Source organism: Zootoca vivipara, chromosome 10, assembly GCF_963506605.1.
Source record: "Zootoca vivipara chromosome 10, rZooViv1.1, whole genome shotgun sequence".
Lineage (NCBI taxonomy): Eukaryota > Metazoa > Chordata > Lepidosauria > Squamata > Lacertidae > Zootoca > Zootoca vivipara.
In genome coordinates, this window is record NC_083285.1 from 66,429,303 (window position 1) to 66,446,488 (window position 17,186).

Consider the following 17,186-nt stretch of genomic DNA (forward strand, 5'->3'; position numbering starts at 1 on the left):
ATACACTGCTATTTCTTAATTAGCTGTCTAATTGTGAGGGAGCTGGCCCACTGCACCAGCAGATGAGCTCGGCTGGACAAACTTGGAAGCTGACATAAATCCACTGAGTATGCATGCAAAGCGAAGGCAGTGGTCCTCACTGGACTGTGCTGGGGTCCATAGAATGCTTACCTGTATTCCTCAATGGGAAACTCAGCAATAGGCAATAAACTGCCCATGAAAGGCAACTAATCCAGAATGTGGCAGCTAGACCGGTGACCGGAGCGGCCACCAAGACCATATAACACTGGTCCTGAAAGACCTACATTGGCTTCCAGTATATTTCTGATCACAATTCAAAATGTTGGTGCTGACCTTTCAAGCCCTAACCAGCCTTGGCCCAGTATACCTGAAGGAGCATCTCCACCCCCATTGTTCAGCCAAGATGCTGAGGTCCAGCTTTGAGGGCCTTCTGGCGTTCCCTCACTGCAAGTAGTGAAGTTGCCCTGTGGAGTGCTCTTCAGTCATTTTATTTCATTCATTCATTTCATTTTTTGAATATATATACCGCCCTATACCCAGAGGTCTCAGGGTAGTTGATAAAAAAGATCATAATCCATAAAATCACAATAAAAACAATACAATAATGCCCCCCCCAAGAGCCACATTTTAAAGTGTTGTTGTTGTTTAGTCGTTTAGTCGTGTCCGACTCTTCGTGACCCCATGGACCATAGCACGCCAGGCACTCCTGTCTTCCACTGCCCCCTGCAGTTTGGCCAGCCTCAAGTTGCTGGCTTCGAGAACACCGTCCAACCATCTTGTCCTCTGTTGTCCCCTTCTTCTTGTGCCCTCCATCTTTCCCAATATCAGGGTCTTTTCCAGGGAGTCTTCTCTTCTCATGAGGTGGCCAAAGTATTGGAGCCTCAGCTTCAGGATCTGTCCTTCCAGTGAGCACTCAGGGCTGATTTCCTTCAGAATGGATAGGTATGCACACTTCGAAAGCTCATACCAATGGCAAACTTAGTTGGTTTCTAAGGTGCTAAGGAAGGAATTTTTTTATTTTGTTTCGACTAACATGGCTACCTGTTGTTGTTTAGTCGTTTAGTCGTGTCCGAATCTTCGTGACCCCATGGACCATTGCATGCCAGGCACTCATGTCTTGCACTGCCTCCCGCAGTTTGGTCAAACTCATGTTCGTAGCTTCGAGAACACTGTCCAACCATCTCGTCCTCTGTCGTCCCCTTCTCCTAGTGCCCTCAATCTTCCCCAACATCAGGGTCTTTTCCAGAGAGTCTTCTCTTCTCATGAGGTGGCCAAAGTATTGGAGCCTCAGCTTCAGGATCTGTCCTTCCAGTGAGCACTCAGGGCTGGTTTCCTCCAGAATGGGTAGGTTTGATCCACATGGCTACCTACCTGTAACTGAAACTGAACAACTGTTTACTTACAAACTCTCCAAAGGTCAGATTCATGTGCTTTATCCATACAGCAGTCAGAAAACACAAGCAGTAAAACTTGACTTATTTACAGTGGTGAAAGATCCTAAATTATTGGTATAGGTGTCAGGAGTATGGGCAGGAGTCAGGCTCTGGGGCCTGTAGTGCCTTGCAGGACTGGGGCCTGCCTCAGCTTGTGCTGGGGAAGCAAGGCGTGGCCACACAGGTGAAGACCTCAGCTTGTGCTGGAGAGGCAAGGAGTAGGCACCCAGGTGAGGCCACTTGAGATCCCACTGCACCTGGTGGCAGGAGCTGGGAGGGATAAAAGCCCAGCATTTCCCTTCAGCTCTTGGCCACAGCAACGCTATCCCTGCCTGGTTGCATCTGGCCTCTTGCTCCGTGGACCCTTGCCTTGCCGACGTCTTGATCCTTGCTCCGTGGACCCTTGCCTTGCCAACGTCTTGATCCTTGCTCTGTGGACCCTTGCCTTGCCGACGTCTTGATCCTTGCTCCGTGGACCCTTGCCTTGCCGACGTCTTGATCCTTGCTCCGTGGACTCTTGCCTTGCCGGCGTCTTGATCCTTGCTCCTTGGACCCTTGTCTTGCCGACGTCTTGATCCTTGCTCCTTGGACCCTTGTCTTGTCGACGTCTTGATCCTTGCTCCGTGGACCCTTGCCTTGCCGACGCCTTGATCCTTGTTCCTTGGACCTTCGCCTTGCTTCTTGTTCCTTGGACCTTCGCCTTGCTTCTTGTTCCTTGAACCTTCGCCTTGCTTCTTGTTCCTTGAACCTTCGCCTTGCTTCTTGTTCCTTGAACTTTCGCCTTGCTTCTTGTTTCTTGAACCTTCGCCTTGCTTCTTGTTCCTTGAGCCTTCGCCTTGCTTCTTGTTCCTTGAGCCTTCGCCTTGCTCCTTGCTCCTTGGACCTTCGCCTTGTCAACGCCTTGCTCCTTGACTCCCAGACCTTCGTCTTCGCCTCTGCCTTGCTCCCTGACCCTGTGACTGCCTGCTGCTGGACCCTCAGCCCTGCACCTGTTCCTGCTTCTACACCACCATCTTGCCTCTGGTCCTGACGCCCGCCAACCGGACCATGACAATAGGTACATAAGAATGGCTTGCAAAAGCCGTGCAATCTGAGCTTAGAGTAACCAGCTCAAAGCTCTTTACACACTGAGCTTCTCAGGTAGACTGAGGTACAACAATATGCTTGATTACCTTCCTCCCAATGTTAGGGCGAGTGACTTAGTTAAGCCTGGCAGGACAGCTTACTCTATGGCATTAACCCCTTCATGCATTAACTACATTTAAGCATACAGTGGACGCTAGGGTTGTGAACGTGATCCATGCGAGAGGCACGTTCACAACCCGCAGTGTTCACCTGCGCATGCGCAGGTCAAAATTTGGCACTTCTACGCATGCGCAAGTGCCAAAACCCAGAAGTAATCCGTTCCAGGACTTCCGGGTTTGCCACGGTGCACAACCTGAAAACACGCAACCTGAAGCGGCCGTAACTCGAGGTATGACACTATTGGTTATATAAGGCCATATCCCACACAAATGCCAATTCAGGTTTTCAACCAGTAGCCATTTGCTCCAACTGAGCTTTAAATTTTCACAAGGAAAGCTCTGGAGCTATTAAAAGGGGGGGGGGAAGGTTCTCAGATACAGAGCTTTAAAGTGTGGACCACGTCTAAAAATCGACAGGGAAGTGTGCATAAGCCCTCAGATGAGTTTAGAGCCCTTCTGAGATCTGTTCACTTAACTGCTCCCTGGGTTTCTGGCAGAGAGTCTCTCCCACCCCTACCTGGAGATGCCAGGGATTGGCCTCCTGCCACTGAGCTATGCTCCCAGCAGGCTCACCTTCCCTAAGGCTATTTAAGCAGAGCCTGGGTGGTCATCCGTGCTTGCAAGATTCCAACACTGGGCATGGGGTGGATGACGTGCACTGTTCCTTCCAACTCCAGAGAGCTCCCATCGTAAGCAAACATTGGCACCTGAGAAAGCTTATACAGTACGTTTCTGCATCCCCTCCCCAAAGTTCTGTTGCATCTGTCTTGGCTGCTTCCCTCCCAAGCGATGCTATTATCTCTCCCTGAATATTTAGATTGGGGTGAGCACTTCTGGGACTTGTCAGAGCGAATCAGAACTAGCTGCCCTTCAGCTTGCAATGTGTGTCTTGTAAGCGCCTCTCAAATCTAATTTATTAAAAACACATTTGTCTTTGAGAGCATCAGATCCCTGATTAATTTCCAGCGCCCGGGCTTTATTTAACGCCGCAGGTTGGATTGTCTTTTCTGATTTTTCCAAAGAATGCCTGATTGATAGAAGCTACTGAGAAGGTGTTCATCGGTTGCATTGTTCTTGTCAAGGAAGGAAAGTGGGGGGGGGGGAGACGACTTGTTGATGAAAATAGCAGAGTGTCTTTTGTTATTGGGCTAAGTCATCATGCTAATGGTTCCAGGAAGGGGTGGGCGGGGGACGACGATATAAGTAAGTAAATCACATACCGCATTAATGTTGTGCAAGAGGTACGGTGAGCAATTTAATTGCTCTGTTCACACGGCACCATTCTATTTCTTTAATTTATCTTTACCCCCCACAATGTGAAGACATCGCTCTGTTCTCCTCGGCGCATCCTCTTGCTGAATGGCTGGGGTGTAAATCCATGTAAATGAAGGTTTTCATTTGATAAATAACTCTCGGCTTTAATGGCTAGCTCCCTTAAAAGGAATTTTTCATGCCTCTCGTAGCTGGGAACTCCCCCAAATGAGAGGCAACACAAACTGCAGCAGTTCTCTTTGCTTAGGAAAGGTGAGGCATGCTGTTGTCATCGTCTGTCTCGGGAGACAATGGAGTGTACCTCTGGGGGGTCAAACTGTTGCATTAGTTAGCAGCACCAGAGTGACCTCCCTGGGGCACAAGACTGGCTAGTGTGTGTGGAGGTCCTGGTTTGCCCAGACAACAAGACCCCCCCCCTCGGCCTGGCCTCACTGGTGTGGTCTCAGGGGCAAATCTAAAGGGGGCAAGCCATGGTCGTTCAGGGGTGGGGCCAAGGCAGGGGTGGGGAGGGGCCACAAATGGGAATGTGGGCGGGGCTACAGGACCCCCCCCTGAACTCTGCACAGCGAGGGAAACAGCAGCAGCAGCGCCGACAGAAACTGAAAAGCAAAGCGAAGGAGTGTGCCTAGGAAACGACTTGACGGGAAGGGAGTGGCGGCAGCAGCGCTTTTTTGGCCAAGGGGTGTGCGCCGTTTGTGCGCTCCGAGATACCAGGCTCCGCTCCGCTCCCTTTGCCTCCGGCAGCCGCCTCCGTGGCCACTGGGCTTGCCGTGGTGCTGCTGCACTCCCTCCGTTGTGTGCATGGGTGGGTGCTTCCCGCCAATCAGCTGTGAGCGGGTGCGCACAGCCTTGTTTGAGCCCGCCCCGCCCCACAGCTCCTAGCACGGGGGGCGCCTGTTTCCACCACCGCCGGTCTTTTGAAGCGCCACCGCGCTTCTGCGGTTAGGCCCGCTGCTGCTGTGCTCCTGGGGGGGGGCTTGCTTTCAGCCGCGTCCCCGCCGACCCCAGCGATCTCCTATCGTGCCGCGAAGCAGCGTCACCTCAGAAGCTCCGCCGAGAAGAAGGCAGGGGGAGAGAAGCATGGGCATACCCACCGCCCTGCTTCTAGGGAGGGGCAGCTGCCCCCCTGCCCCGCGGTGGGTACGCCCATGTGTGGTCTAAAGAAAAGCAGAGCAATACATTTGGCAGCGGTTTGGAGTTTCTGGAAGGAGGCGCACAAGGCACCATCCAACCACATTAGGGACTCCACTCCCGATTTGCGTAGGGTGTACTCTTTCGCTGCTTCTCCCAAAGATATCCCGCAAGGCAGTGGAGGTTTAGGATCAGAGTTTCCTTCTCCTGGATGGGCTGCCTTCCCAGGCTGATTGGCCTCATCCAGCCCTGTGCAGAAACTGCATTCTTGGCCATTGGACCCACTCTTGGTCTCACCCTCTCCGCATGCAGAGGAAGTTTTTAATTCCTGGAGGGTTCAGGACCCGACTAGTGGACATAAATGTCAAAATCAATAATGAATTGTCATGGATCAAGGCCTGCCTGAGAGAGGTGGAGCCTCCAGCTCCCACAGCAGTCTTTGCTGCTGAAGCCACAGCTCCAACCAAGTGGCAGTGTAAAGTCTTCCTGAACCAGGGGTAGATTGAAAGGTCTTTGGCCCGATTCAGAAGAGCTCTTCTGATGCGACCTCCCACCCCCCATCAAATTGGCTGTGTTGCAAAGGTCACACACAGCAGAAGCGGAATTGGGAGGGAGAGATTTCTTTCAGAAACATAGCCTAGAGATGTTTTTAATAGCAGAGGAAATAGCCTATGCATAGAAATGGGCATCTTTACAGGTAATCAACCAGTCACATCCTGATGGGCCGCAGAAGAGAACATTTCCCCCCCAGGTAGGAGATCGCAGCAGTCTGCATAGCCTGCGGTGTGAGCTTAGTATTAGCGGAGCATGGTTCTCAAAGAGTCCAGAGCTCCAAACACTTTATAGCCTGGACCCCTGTGCTAAATGAACTCTGCAAGTTGACACAATCAATGCAAATGTCCTTATTTGCATAGCCCTTTCCCTTTCATTTGCATATCTTCACCTCTTCAGAGTTGCGGTCCCTCTTTCTTAAGATGGGTAGCCATCTATCCCATGGGTAGGCAAACTAAGGCCCGGGGGGGGGGGGCAGGATCCGGCCCAATCAATCCGGCCAGCGGGCGGTCCGGGAATCAGCGTGTTTTTCCATGTGTAGAATGTGTGCTTTTACAGTATTTAAAACGCACCTCTGGGTTATTTGTTGGGCCTGCTTGGTGTTTTTACATGAGTAGATTGTGTGCTTTTATTTAAAATGCATCTCTGGGTCATGTGTGGGGCATAGGAATTTGTTCCACCCCCCCCCAAAAAAGTCTGCCCCCCCACAAATGTAAAGTATTTTGGGAAATGACGGGAAGTCTACTTATTTAGTTTATTTTTTGTTTATTTAATATAGTTAGGTTAATGGAATCTGGTGAAGGGAATGTAACACTTGAATATATAACAGTCTAATGTAAATAATAAAGGTCCGTATAGTTAAAGCTATGGTTTTCCCAGTAGTTATTTATGGAAGTGAGAGCTGGACCATAAAGAAGGCTGATCGCCGAAAAATGGATGCTTTTGAATTCTGGTGCTGGAGGAGACTCTTGAGAGTCCCATGGACTGCAAGAAGATCAAACCTATCCATTCTTAAGGAAATCAACAAGCATGTCTTCTTAAGATGTAACTTGAAGTTTAATAATGCTTGTAATTAAGGTTATACATGTATAAAAGATTGTGTATGGAGTAACATAATAATAAATAAATAAATATGAATGTGAAAAAAAGTTTCCTGCATTGCAGAGGGTTGGACTAGATGACCCTTGGGATCCCTTCCAACTCTACAAGTCTATGATTCTACTTCTTGTGCTGTGACTGCCTCTTTGTAGGAGAATGCATAACTCCCTTAACTTTGTGTAACCCACACATAACTTGGACCGTGTTTCCTCTATCGGGACAACCATGAGGCCCTCGGAAAAACTGGAGCCAATCCTCACACCCTAATTTTTTCCTGGAGCTTACATCTAATAGTACGAAAGATTAAAAACAGAGGAAATAAAGGGAAAACCAAACAGCAGCATACCTTTGCTGTTGAATGAGTTGGGGCGCTGGCAAGGAACACTCTGTTTCACTATTAACGTTAAATTAGCTGATTCAATCACCTAATTATGCACAATGTACACAGATCTCTCCACCTAGAACAAGCAAGCATGACAAGGGCGGGCTGCTCGGCTGCAAGTATTTTGAGCAAGCTGCTTTCCAAGGTGAGTAATTCTGGAATTCTGGCCCCGTTTGATTCAATCAGATCCTGGCACGAGCCCAGGAGTCTGCTCTTGCCACTGGCTGGTATCCAACACTTTGCAGAAATATTAACGACATCTTAGGCTAACTTGGCAATATTTTCAAAACTCTCAGACAGGCTAGTAAAAATATCAGAAGTACTTTTTTTAAATAAAAAAAATAGCTGCTTGCTGATGCAAAGAACCAGCCTTGATGACCCAAGTTATCTTTGCTGATTTACACAATCTTAAAAAACAAAAAACATGAGAAACAAAAACAGCAAAATTAATGCAAGTTTATCTAGGCTCATTAAAGTCTAGTTTTTCCAGTGGCTATAATGCACAGAACCGCCCCTGTGATTGCATCCAAGTGTGTCCAGATTTGCCTTTGAACTACCCTACCCACGCCCAGGAAACTGATGTGTGCATTTAAAATGACTGGCATACAGCCAAGCCATACAACAGCATGTACATATAGGAACAGAGGTGGTGAGTCAGACCATTTGGTCCATCTATGCCAGTACAGTCGTAGCTTGGTTCTTGAACGCCTTGGTACTTGTCCGTTTTGGCTCCCAAATGCCGCAGACCCGGAAGCGAGTGTTCCAGTTTGCAAATGTTTTTGGGAAGCCGAATGTCTGACATGGCTGACGTGGCTTCTGATTGAGCACAGGACGCTCCTCCTGTAGCCAATCAGAAGCCGCGCCTTGGTTTTCAAACTTTTTCGGAAGTTGAACGGACTTCCAAAACAGATTCTGTCCGAGAACCAAGGTACGACTGTACTGTAAACACTGGCTGGCAGCGGCTCTCCAGGGTGTGAGGGCCATACTCAGCCCTACCTGCAGATGTCAAGGATTGCACCCAAGACATTCTGCACAGAAAGCAGAGGCACTGTTACTGAGCTACTGCAGCCCTTCTATAGGAGTCTTAGGACTTTGGAGGTTTGATAGTCCTTCTCACTCGCTGGATTGATTGACGGAATTTGTGTGGAGAGGGTAACAACGTTTAGATTTCTAAGCATTGAGTTACAGGAGGATCTGTCCTGGAGTGTTAATACAAGGGGGCTTGTGAAGAAGGCGCAGCAGAGACTGTATTTTTTGAGAATTTTAAGGAAAAACCCTCTTCCACAAAAGCTGCTGCTTGCCTTCTATCACTGTGCCATTGAGAGCGTGCTCACGTACGGTTTATGTGTGTGGTTCGGAAGCTGTACTTCTCAGGATAGAGCAGGGCTGTGCAGAATTATTAAAACAGCAGAGAGCATTATTGGCTGCTCACTATTCACCTTAGAACAAATCTACACCACCAGGTGCCATAGAAAAGCACTAGACATATCAAGAGATCCAACGCACCCTGGTCATCATTTCTTTCAGCTCCTGCCATCGGGACGGAGATATAGAACTATGCAGGCAAGAACGAGCCGTCTCAAGAACAGTTTCTTCTCTAGAGCGATTTTGGCCTTAAATGGAAAGCCTGGACTTTGAAGTCATCTTATTTTATTTGTTATTTGTACTTTATTTACTGTTTTTAATTAGGTTTTGTAATTTTGGATTATGCGGAATGCTTTATCTGAGTGGATGTAGCAACCAAGTAATTTCGTTGTTCCCGCAAGGGGACAATGACAATAAAGATATCTTACCTTAGCAAACCGTCCTTAGGACCAGTAGTCATGAAGGACCACCTTCATCGATGTGAAGAGTGTTGGTGCATTTAGGGTTGGCATATGTCCTCTTTTTTTCAGGACATGTCCTCTTTCTCATGGGTATGTAAAATGAGAGTCGTCATAGCCACCCATAGTTAGAAGTTGGCAAATGTGTCCTCTTTTTTGCTCTTCAAAATATGGCAACCCTATAATTCAGGCATAGGCAACCTCTGACCTCCAGATGTTTTGGGACTACAACTCCCATCATCCCTAGCTAACAGGCCCAGTGGTCAGGGATGATGGGAGTTGTAGTCCCAAAACATCTGGAGGTCCGAGGTTGGCTATGACTGCTGTAACTCCTGGATTCCAAGATCCAGCTTTGGGGCAAGTACTCTTTGGTGAGAGAAGCCCAGCAGAGATTAAAAAGATTCCCCTTCGCTGGAAGTTTTTTTAAGCAGAGGTTGGACAGCCATCTGTCATGGATGCTTCAGTTGAGATTCTTGCATTGTAAGGGGTTAGACTGGATGATCTGATGATTCAGAAAGCAACCCAAGAAGTATTATTTGGCTCCCCCCAAAGAACCCTGGAAATTGTACTTTTGGGTAGATGCACACATTTAAGAACCTAAGAAGTGTCTGGTGGACCAGGCCAATGGCTCTAGTCCAATAGATTGTGATTGCTTGTGATTCCTAGCAACTGGCATTTAGAGCCATACTGACTCTGACAGTGCAGGTAGAACATTGTTATTGTGGCTAGCAGCCATGGATTTGTCTAACCCTCTTTTACAGCCATCCAAGTAGCTGCCCATAGCTACCAGTGTGGTGTAGTGGTTAAGAGCGGTAGACTCGTAATCTGGGGAACCGGGTTTGTGTCTCTGCTCCTCCACATGCAGCTGCTGGGTGACCTTGGGCTAGTCACACTTCTCTGAAGTCTCTCGGCCTCACTCACCTCACAGGGTGTTTGTTGTGGAGGAGGAAGGAAAAGGAGAATGTTAGCCACTTTGAGACTCCTTTGAGTAGTGATAAAGCAGGATATCAAATCCAAACTACAATTTTAACACACTTTGTGAAAACATCCTTCCTTTTAACCTGTCCCAAATCACCCAAAATTTAGCTTTGTTTGATATCTACTACTTCTAGGACGGTATTCGACTAACTTTAGTTATGTTTATTAAAAAAAAATTTTTTTGGGGGGGGAGGACTCTGAGAAAAACATAGTTGAATATCACCCCTAGTGTTATGAATCATAGAATCATAGAGTTTGAAGGGACCATAAGAATAATCTAGAAGTAGAAACCTTTTCTCTATGCACTTCCTCCATGCCATGCATAATTTTTTTTTATAAACCTTTATCATGTCTCTTACTACCATATTTTATTTTCGGGGTATGGCTTATTATTCCTTGAGTGCTTACAAATCCTGCTATGGCTTATTTTATGACTACGTCTTTCCTTTTCTCCAAAGCAAACATTTAGCTCAGTTGACTAGAGTGTGGTGCTGATAATGCCAGGGTTGTGGGTTCAATCCCCATATAGGCTCCCTACATATTCCTGCATTGCAGGAGGTTGGACGAGATGACCCTTGTCGTCTTTCCCAACCCTACAATTCCATGATTCTATGATTCTAAACAGGGCCGCATTTAGGTTTGATGAGACCCTCATGTACTGAAGGGCCCTTTCGTCCAGCTGTCCTTTGTCAATAGCAAATTGTCACTGTTTTTTTGTGTTGAATATATACTATATGGTAATTTATGGACCTAATAAGTATCTAAAGCCATTTGCACATAACAAAATATGTATTTTATCAAAGTAATTGTTGAACTGAAATACAATTAAGAATAAGTATATTAATAGTGAATTTTTTTGGGGGGCCCCCAAAGCTTATACGTAAATCCAGCACTGATTCTAAACCACCTGTAAGGATTTCTTTCTTAGGAATCCTTAACCCTCTCATAGAATTATAGCTCCAATAGCTAATTTGCAACTAGATAAGTAGGTGGCTGTGGAGTAATAAAATCTTGGCAGGTCTATTGTTTGCAGTTTGGGCATGTGTTACATTTGGGGGGGGGACATTTCTAAATGATTTTTCTCTTCCCCCTTGGAATGTTGAGTTATTTGTTTTGCAAATTAAAAAAAAATGCCTGTCAAACTCACTCCCAATTCATTAACGCAAATCAATAATTCCTAAATTATCGTGTTGCTTCCCCTCACCCCAAACCCAGTCAAATGTTCCCCGCATCATTTTGCCAACACTTCCGCTGCAAATTTACACTTCCACAGAACTGTGAAGGGAAACAAATCTCATTATTATCCCCCCTCCCTTTTCTTTCAAAGCAATTGCTGTGCCATTGTGCCAGCTTACCTGGTATGCAAATGCGATTTTTAAAATCCCTGCCACAGCACCCTGCAGAGAGAACATATGCCGCGGTCTCCGAGTGTGAAGCTAGCAGTTGTGCGGCAGATCGAAATGAAGTCCAGATCTGCCAAAATCGCCCAACAAACAAGCCATTGAGAGATCTTTTCTTTTCTTTTTTTTATAATATTTTTTATTGAACATTTTTTCAACAAACATACAACAAACATACAAAATACAAAATACAAAAACATATCAAAAACATCAAAATACAAAATACAAAAATATAACAGAAAAATATATCATTTCTCATCCATTATAATACTCATTGTCTTCAGGCTTCCCCAATTCCCTACTATCTGTTTTCCATTTTTTAAAACTTCTATAGCAGTTTCTAAATCATCTTCTTTCCCATCATGCAATCCCTTTAAAACTTCTAAGTTAATTCATCTTCATATCATTTACCCTAATTTCAAACTTTAAATCTTCTATTGTTTCCCTAATGCCTTAACCTCTTTACTTTCCTGGATTTTCAAACTCTAATTATCGAATACATTCCCTATATACATTTTAAATTTCTTCCAGTCCTTTGAAACTTTGTCATTTGTCTGGTCCCGGAGTCTTCCTGTCAATTCTGCCAATTCCATATAGTCCATCATTTTCATTTGCCATTCCTGCTTCGAAGGCAATTTTTCTTTTTTCCAATATTTTGCTAATAAAATCCTAGCGGCTGTGGTGGCATACATAAACAGATTAACATCATCCTTGGGGATTTCTTCCCCAATTATTCCAAGCAAAAAGGCTTCCGGTTTTTTCGAAAATGTGTTCTTAAACATCTTTTTCAATTCATTGTAAATCATTTCCCAGAAGCCTTTTATCTTAGGGCATGTCCACCACATATGGTAGAATGAGCCAACATCCTGTTTACATTTCCAACATTTATTGTCGCTTTTGTGGTACATTTTAGCTAGCTTGACCGGCGTCAGATACCATCTATCATTGAGAGATCTTTTCAAACCCCCCACTACCGTTGCAATAAGGTTTAATGACAGCAACTAGCGTCTGCTTGGGAGCAGTTTGATGCAAAGGTGGGATTCCTGTAGAAGTTGACAGACACCTTCTTCTCTGTTGCATTCTGGGATTACTGTGTTCCAGTACATTTATGGGCACAATTCAAAGTGTTGGTGCTGACCTTCAAAGCCCTAAACTGCCTCGATACAGTACTGTATACCTGAAGGAGCGTCTCCACCCCCATCGTTCTGCCCGGACACTGAGGTCCAGCACCAAGGGCTTTCTGGCAGTTCCCTCGCTGCGAGAAGCCAAGTTACAGGGAACCAGGCAGAGGGCCTTCTCGGTAGTGGCACCTGCCCTGTGGAACGCCCTCCCACCAGATGTCGAAGAGAAAAACAACTACCAGACTTTTAGAAGACATTTGAAGGCAGTCCTGTTTAGGGAAGCTTTTAATGTTTGACAGACTATTGTATTTTAATATTTTGTTGGAAGCTGCCCAGAGTGGCTGGGGAAACCCAGCCAGATAGGCTGTGTAGAAATAAATAATAATAATAATAATAATAATAATAATTATCATTATTATTCCGGCTCTGCAAATGGCACTGAAAGAGATGAAATCGGTGGTGGCCAACTTTTCATTTTCTTTCTACAAGTGTCGCTCCACTAGTCTAGCTGAAAGCGTTAGAGCAGGGATGGGGAGGTAAAAAAGTAAAAAGGTTAGAGGACCCTTGGACTGTTAAGTAAGTCCAGTCACAGGCAACTATGGGGTGCAGCGCTCATCTCGCTTCAGGCTGAGGGAACTGACTTTTGTCCGCAGACAGAGAAGCCATCCAAGATACCGAAGGATGCATGACTGGTGAGAGGCAGCTGACCAAAACATGAGAGAGCAGTGGAATGTTCCAAGCTGTCATTTCAGCCACATCAGGCACAGAGAAGATGGCTCAATCAATCCTAGCACCATCTGCCAAGGTTACATGTGTAGGGGGAATCAGGCAGTTTACAAGGTCAGGACAAGCGACCCGTTGACCCTGTTTGGTGATCCAAAGCATATGGGCTCAATAAACGAAGCAATAATTAAGGTTACTACAGCGTGTCATTGACCTAGCTGCTTAGCACCAACACTGGGCTTTGGTTCCCTTGAAGCAAGGGCATTTGTAAAATTTCAGGTGCCGAGAGCAAATGCAATCCTTGATCATGTTGGAATCACGGGGAGACACGGAACAGCTAGCTGGCTGGCTGTTGCTGTTGCTTCAATTGGAACAGCTTGGTGGAAATGTAAAGATCCAGAATGTTCAAGTTCATGCACATTTCCTCACGCAAAGCCAAAAGAAGACAAAACAGAGTGTGATCGCATCTTGCACTCATTTAACCTGTCTGATTTCAACCGTATGTGGGTTGGTTGAAATTGCGCAAGTTAAATCCAAGCAAGGCAGAGAGCTTAAAAGTTCTTTTTGCGCCAAGTCCACTTGTGGTTACCTGTTTTGGAAACAGTTTTTTTTTAAAAAAACAACTCTCTGCTTTGCTTGGGGAGTAGAGGGCAAGGTCCTTTCAGCGCACTGGCTCTGGGAAGCTCTTGCAAGATCTTGTGGGCCCCTCTTGATTTCCTGTGATATCTTGTGTACCCAGCCCTGGCCTTCCAGAGCTGGTCTTGCCTCCCAAGCAAGATGAGATAGGAAGTGAAATGTGTAGACACTATATTCTCACCCTTTGTTTTGTGACAAACCAGCCTCTCTTTATTTATTTATTTATTTGGAGTGTTTGCTTTCTCCCACCCATGGGGAACAATCCTGTGCACACTCACACCTTTCTTGGTGGTAAAGCAAATACAGGCGCTGTGGGTTAAATCACAGAGTCTAGGGCTTGCTGATCAGAAGGTCGGCGGTTCGAATCCCTGCAATGGGGTGAGCTCCCGTTGCTCGGTCCCAGCTCCTGCCCACCTAGCAGTTCGAAAGCACATCAAAGTGCAAGTAGATGAATAGGGACCGCTCCGGCGGGAAGGTAAACGGTGTTTCCGTGCGCTGCTCTGGTTCATCAGAAGCAGCTTTGTCATGCTGGCCACATGACCCGGAAGCTGTCTGCGGACAAACGCCGGCTCCCTCGGCCTATAGAGCGAGATGAGCGCCGCAACCCCAGAGTCGGATACGACTGGACCTGATGGTCAGGGGCCCCTTTACCTTTACCTGCAGGTAGGACTGAGAAAGACTTCCTGGCTGAAAACTAAGGGGAGGCGCTGTCAGTCAAGGCAGGCAAAAAAAGGCTTCTTGATTTACAAAAGTATGTGCAATGTCAGATGGGCCAATTGTCTGAGTCAGTGTAAGAGCTTCCTATGTAGGTCGCTGTGGGAAACCAGGTTGCAGGATTAGATGGGCCTTTGCTGTGATGGAGCAGGGCCCTTGGGCTTCATTCAATTTATTCTTCACATCCTATCGTTCCTGAGGGGAGACCAAAACAGCTAACAGCAAAGCAGAAAACAGCACGAAACAGCAGAGTGAAAGTCAATAACAAAACAGTGTAGATCAAGTAAAAATTAAATGCATGCCAAACAGTCACAGATACAACTTATTAAGTCCAAAAATGAATAGGACCCAAGTCCCACTTCTGCCATTAACGTCACACACCCCATACTTGTCTTCTTAAGGACAGTAGGAACCTTCTCCGCGGTGCAAATCTCTGCAAAGGCAGTGGCAACAGGTTGGCCTGAGCAGGGGGAAAAGGTGCTCTTCCCTGTGATTCCTGAGCCAATCTAATCACCAGAGCTTAATCTCTAAAGAGAGAAAGAATGAAGCAAATGCTTGCTTGAAAAGGCACACTTTTTTTGGTAACGCCTGCTCTTATTGGCCGAGGTGGAGTGGGCAGGCTGTAGTTATTCTATAGTGATGGGAAGGCATTCTGTACATGCTTATAGCTACACCTATATTTTTGCTTTATTAGAATATGTGCCCCGGGACTACTGGAAAGAGGGATGGAATTAAGCAGCAACAGAGTCTGCTGCAGACAGAGTTCTCTGCTCGCCCATCCCACTTAAAAAAGCTCCATTAGCCACAGCATTTTTTCCAAAGGTTTCTGTAGCATATTTGGCTTGTAATGTCTGCAGCCAATTGACGAAGACGCAATTGAACGATCAAGGAGATGTTCATAGTCCAGGGCTATGCGCTTATTGCTTTTTCCCGTGGAAAATAAAAGTCAATATAGGTTTTATTACATCCTCTCCAGTCCCTCTTCTCCTCACTCAGTTGAGAAGGGGGTAAAAATCACACTGACAGTCGTGTTGTTCACCCTTGTGCTGCTATTGATTATTTTCTGTTTATCTTCTTGGATTCATGGTCTGTTACCTGCAGCTTATCTGATCTATTGCTTGCTTGGATGCTGCAAGGCCCAAATAGCCCGCGAGGAGGAAGGCATTGCGATGGATGCTTCCTTTCCATCAAATGGCAGCTTAAGCCTAAGGGAGTCACATACTGGCTTCCCCTGGGCCAACCTATCTCTGAAATGGGAGTGCAATTTGCCACTTCCCTGCTTCCTCAGAGCAAACAGCAACTGGCCACCAGGTGAAGAAAAAGTGCCTGTATTATTATAGCACTGGGGGGGGAGGGGAATGCACTGATAAACAGTATGGTGCAGTGGTTAGAGCAGTGGTTCCCAAACCTGTTTGGGCTCATCCCCATTATTCATAATAGGTTTGCATGACATATTAAGACAATAACACAATAAAAATCAAAACAGTAAGAATCAATTGCACGTTTATTCAAAATCCAATTAAAACTCTTTATTTTAATTACCGTAATTCAACAAAATTGATTAACTTCATCCAGTGTTACCAGCTTTTCAAAGTCTGAAAGTCTTTATACTGCAGGCACCCCCCCTCTTCTGCCCCCTAGCCTCTTAGCACCCCCCTAGGTTATCCCATTAACCCTTGGGGAACCACTCAGTTACGAGTGTCAGGCTTTGGTCAGGGAAGCCTGGGTTCAAATCTCCACTCAGCCATGGAACTCACAGGGTGAGTTGGAGCCAGTCATTTTCTCATAGCCAAGCCTACCTTAGAAAGGCTTATCTTGCAAGCCTGCGGGCAGGGAATGTCTTGTTTTAATTGATTTTATGTACGCCACTCTGGGAGCCCTTTTGGCTGAAGAGCCCTGAACAAGTGCTCTAAATAAATAAATAGAAATATTAAAAAACTGTTGTGGGAATCCCTTGTGCTTTCCTGAGCTCCTTTGAGGAAGAGCAAGGAGGAAAAATACAATAAATAAATGATCTCTGGTGGATTTCGCAATCGCTTGTAAAATCTGAAGAAGTACACCTCAGTTTATGCATCCCTGATGGATTTTGCAAGGCTAGTCTCTAAAGCATAAATAATAATAATATAGATAGAAAATCCAGGGGATCACTATGGCTCCGTCAGATGCTGTAGTGCAGGGACAGGAAACATCAGCCCTGGGGCCTAAATGCGGCCCTCCAGGTCTCTCTGTCTGGCCCTTGGGACTTTCCTCAGACCACATCCCCTCTCCTCGGGCACACCTCTTCCCAGACTAGTTTTGCATCCTCCTTGAATGTTTTTCCCTGCCTGGAATGTGGATTTGAACTCTGATAATGCTTCTTACTAGCCTGAATGGAGGATAAAGAGGGGTGTGTGAATGTGTGCTTTGGCCCACTTTGCTTCCATCAATCCTTTGATACTCACTGCTTCCCTAGTTCAAGGGTGCAAAAGCTGATGGTGTAAAAACTGATGGAGTTGTAGTTCAGCAACATTTGGACCAAGGCTACCCTCCGCCTCAGCTCTCAAGATGAACTTGATGCTGTACATTGAAACTAGTCAGTCACATTTGAAAGATTTCTTTATAACCATTTGAACAATAATCTTTTACAGTATTATTTTTTTATTCATCAAAATTTATATG